This window comes from Nicotiana tomentosiformis, chromosome 9 (genome assembly GCF_000390325.3).
Source record: "Nicotiana tomentosiformis chromosome 9, ASM39032v3, whole genome shotgun sequence".
Taxonomy (NCBI): Eukaryota; Viridiplantae; Streptophyta; class Magnoliopsida; order Solanales; family Solanaceae; genus Nicotiana; species Nicotiana tomentosiformis.
Window position 1 is genome coordinate 13803549 of NC_090820.1, and position 4933 is coordinate 13808481.

At 38.3% G+C, this 4933-nt stretch overlaps 1 long non-coding RNA gene across 1 annotated transcript; it reads right to left on the reverse strand.

Moving 5' to 3' along the window:
• LOC104100198 (uncharacterized) lies at positions 1-1485 on the reverse strand. The gene is made up of 2 exons (XR_687202.4): positions 1038-1485; positions 1-316 (listed from the first exon to the last, which is right to left on the reverse strand). It is a non-coding gene; the product is annotated as an uncharacterized lncRNA (long non-coding RNA).
• Between the last annotated feature and the right edge of the window lie 3448 nt (positions 1486-4933).

Below are 4933 nucleotides of genomic sequence, written 5' to 3' on the forward strand. Positions count from 1 at the left end.
TAAAACGAAATCATGCTATGTGCCATACCCCTAAAGTCATTCATCGCATACTTAGCATTGTTACTCGGATACAATAGCTTGAAAACGTACTGAAAAATCCATAAACGACTTGCATATCACACTCAAAAACCCACAACTCGATATTCAAGTATTATAAAGGACTATATTCACATTATTACATGCTTGATACATAACAATAACATCCAAGCTCTTTTGCTGTCAAACTTTCATCACATCAAACACGTTTAAATAGTGCAGCATGTTCAAGTTGTTCTTATTGCTGAGAAGATATACATTACGAGTCTTAAAGGATTACCTAGATAGCAGAAAAATAAACAGTAGTGAAGTGAGAAGAAACAACAGCAGAAATAATATAAAAAACAGCAACAACCAGCAACAAATCAGTGTTAGAAGCAGCCCAGAAAATCCCGCGAAGACATTTGAAACTAGTAACTAACAAACTTAGAACTTAGCCAAACGATTGCTCTATTTTCTTATTGATTTTGCACTCTAGGAGTCACTCACAAACCACACAAATTTAAGCTTACTAAAGTATTCAGCTGCTGATTTTTTGTTCAAAGATGTGTGTTCAAGCAACTCTCAAGATGTTTTCTTCCCCTTCTTTTCTAAGTGATAGAGCGTGTGTCTTTTATAGGAGAAGAAACCAGGCATTCATGATTAAAAATCAGTCTTTTTTTTACAGATGTTTTCACAAAATCTCCTCTAAAATTCAAAGGGCATATTTTCTTACCAAACAAATGACTTTTGAGTTTTGTACTCAAAAAATCTCCGAAGCAGTAAATAAACAATAAAACAAGTACCCTATAATTTCACGTATTCCTTCACTACCTCACTTTTATCAATACAAAACTATTCTACTACTTCAACAAATGCAAAAAAAAAATAAAAAAAATAAAATTTTTTTAGCTTTTCAAACTTTAAAAACTAATGCTAAAATAATTAATAAGAGACAAAATAAAATCTGAAAAAAAAAAATCAGCCATGAAAACAAAGAGAAAAAAAATAAGCATTTTTACCATTTCACAATTTAAGTGGCCGAAACAATGGTGGTATGCCTAGCGAGGGCATTTGGGGAGGTCGCCGGAATTTGGCCGGATTTTTGGTCGCCGGATTTTCGGTGCGGAATTGACATCAATAGGTAGGTCTTGAGGAGCTCTATCCGTTGATGTAAGTATTGTAGGGTGGTAGTGGACGGAGCTTCAAGAATTTAGGTAAAGAAGTGGCGGCTAAAGTATTCTAGATCTAAAATTCAAAGAGTTTGAGGGATTTTTGAAGGAATTGGTTTGGAGATATTGAAAGAGGAGGTTGTGAAGATTACATAGTGTGAATTTGGGGGTGTTTGGAGGTGGTTCGCCGCCGATGGGTGATTTCCGACAGCGGCGACGACGGAGAGAAGAGAAAGAAGAGAGAGAAAAGAGAGAGAGATGAGTGAGGAAGAAGAAAGGAATTATGGGGGAAATGGGGGCAAAATTTCAGCATTTCTAAGTCTTAAATACCTAGTTGGGAGATTGATTGTGGACCATTGGATAAGGGAGAGATAAATGGATGAGATTTAATATTGATTCACTTAATGATATGACGTAGTTTTATGATGAAACTACGCCGTTTTGGACCAAGTCTTAGCCAACCATTTTGGACTGGGTATGGCTGAATTGGGCTCAAATTTTGGGCTAATTTTAGCTCAATTTTAATTAAAATACACTAGCCCAATCCCTTTCCCCTCTAATAAAATTATAGTCTTATTTAGTCCTAAAGAAAATGTACAAGTAGAAAGAAAATCTTTTTGGTATATATAATTTAAAGATGCAAACTAAAATATACGAATAAAAGGTAAAAAATATTTTTGGTACTTTTTAATTAAGGAATTCACATAAAAATGCGCAAACAAAGTCAAAGAAAAACAAAAAATAGCTAAAATCATCCAAACGTAGTTATTATTATTATTACTATTATTTTTTTGGAAAGAGCGTGCAAAAATTAGGTATTCAGAGGTGCCCCTCTTTGCTCGAGAACATGAAAAGTTTTCGTGCAAAGATAGTGAATGCCATAATTAACTCTTGCTTGCCTATGACTCTAATAAAAGCAGTTTTTGAAAAATGTGATCGAACCTTGCTTCCGAGGTTGCCTACATTTCCTTGGCTATAAAAGAATCAAGTCCGTATAGTTCTAGAAAAATTTGGTAGCTGGGACTACCGGATACTGGAGTTAAGAATACTACTGTTGTTGCTGCTGCTATTGTTACCGTTACTTGTTGCTTACATCAAAAGGAAAAGAGAAGAGAACTACATATGCCTGCAAGCTAATAATTACAAAATTCCTATCTATGTGTCTTGCGGAGTCAAATCTTGATTCTTGACCCGCTCTCTTGTGTTGACCTTAGATTGGATCTTGATGCTCTTTGAAGGAAAGATTATGGCTCATTCTCGATTGCTTGCTTTCCGGATCAGAATTCGAGAAAATAAAACTTGAGAAGCTGGGCTGCTGACACATTATCCAAGCTAACTCCAACTATCTTGTGATTGAAAGACTTTTCTCTTATGATGAGAAAACTGAAACTGCAAGCTTTAATCGTCACTTGTGCTATGCGGCGAGGCCTGTAAAGCCATCAAAGACGAACAAAACAAACAAAATTTTTCTGCCCCAGTTTGCACTAGAAAAATTTTGTGAGTTATTAGAGAAAACTATAAACTATCTATTTTACCGAAATAATGACAAATACAGTAGTATAAACTAGCTATGTGAGGATATGCAACCACGAGCTAGTACCCTAGGTTACCAAAATGCGTGTTACCAGGGGTTGACACCTTGTATTACTAAAGAAAATATAACCAAGGGTTGGTGCCCTGCATTATTGGAAAGGAACGTAACCAGGGGTTGGTACCCTGTACTACCGAAAAGGAAATGTAACCAGGGATTGGTACCGTGTATTACTAAAAGAAAAGTGTAACTAGGGGTTGGTACCCTGTATTACTGAAAGGAAATGTAACCAGGGGTTGGCACCCTGTATTACTGAAAGGATACAATCAGGAGTTGGTACCCTGTATTACTGAAAGGAGTGTAAATAGGGATTGGTATCCTGTATTACCAAAAGAATGTAACCAGGGGTTAGCACTCTGTATTACTGAAATGAGTGTAACCAGGGGTTGGTACCTTGTATTATTGAAATGAGATGTAACTAGGGGTTGGTACCCTATATTACGGATAAAGTGCTGGATCCCTCTAGGCGAAAGGGTTCTACCTGGGTTAAGCCACATAAAACAAACTTGAGCGAAAAGTACTTCTACCCGGAACAATGAGCTGGATCCCCCTAGGCGAAAAGGTTCTACCTGGGTTAAGCTACGCAAAACATCCTGAGCGAAGAATACTTCTACCCAGAACTATGAGTTGGATACCCCTAGGCAAAAAGGTTCTACCTGAGTTAAGCTATGTAAAACATTCTGAGCGAAGAGTACTTCTACCCGGAACTATGAGCTGGATTCCCCTAGGCGAAATGGTTCTACCTGAGTTAAGCTACGAAAAATAACCTGAGAGAAGAGTATTTCTACCCGGAACTATGAGCTAGATCCCCTAGGTAAAATGGTTCTACCTGAGTTAAGCTACATAAATATCCTGAGCGAAGAGTACTTCTACCCGGAACTATGAGCTAGATCCCCCTAGGAAAAATGATTCTACCTAAGCTAAGCTACGTAAAACATCCTAAGCGAAGAGTACTTCTACCCGGAACTATGAACTGGATCCCCCTAGGCGAAAAGATTCTACCTGGATTAAGCTATATAAAATATCGTGAGCGAAAAGTACTTCTACTGAGAACTATGAGCTGGGTCCCCCTAGGCAAAATGGTTCTACCTGAGTTAAGCTACGTAAAACATCCCGAGCGAAGAGTACTTCTACCCGAAACTATGAGCTGGATCCCTCTAGGCGAAAAAGTTCTACTTGAGTTAAGCTACGTAAAACAACTTAGGCGAAGAGTACTTCTACCAGGAAATATGAGCTGGATCCTCCTAGGCGAAAGGATTCTGCCTGAGTTAAGCTACGTAAAACATCCTGGGCGAAGGGTACTTCTACTCGAAAATATGAGCTAGATCCCCCTAGGCGAAAGGATTCTGCCTGAGTTAAGCTACGTAAAACAGCCTGAGCAAAGTGTACTTCTACCCGGAACTATGAGCTGGACCCCCTAGGAGAAATGGTTCTACCTGAGTTAAGCTATGTAAAACAACCTGAGCGAAGAATACTTCTACCCGGAACTATGAGCTGGATCCCCCTAGGCAAAATGGTTCTACCTGAGTTAAGCTACGCAAAACATCCTGAGCGAAGAGTACTTCTACCCGGAACTATGAGCTGGATCCCTCTAGGCGAAAAGGTTCTGCCTGAGTTAAGCTACGTAAAACAGCCTAGGCGAAGAGTACTTTTACCCGTAAATATGAGCTGGATCCGCCTAGGCGAAAGGATTCTTCCTGAGTTAAGCTACGTAAAATAGCCTGGGCAAAGGGTACTTCTACCCGGAAATATGAGCTGGATCCCCTAGGCGAAAAAGGTTTTACCTGGGTTAAGCTACGTAAAACATCCTGACCAAAGAGTACTTCTACCCGGAACTATGAGCTGGATCCCCCTAGGCAAAAATGTTCTACCTGGGTTAAGCTACGTAAAATATCCTGAGCAAAGAGTACTTCTACCCGTAACTATGAGCCGGATCCCACTGTAGACATGTAATTTTTGATCCTCCCTGAAATTTTGCAACTTTTAGTGCTTAGATATTAGTTTTAGGTCTAATAGTACTATTTTCATTATTTTTTTAAAATTGTTTTTACTTTATTTTATCTTAACATTTTTGTCAAGCAAATTTTAAGTTTATCTTATTTGTGAAAATTGAAAACCACAAAAATAGTCGCATGATTTGAGGTTTTACTACACT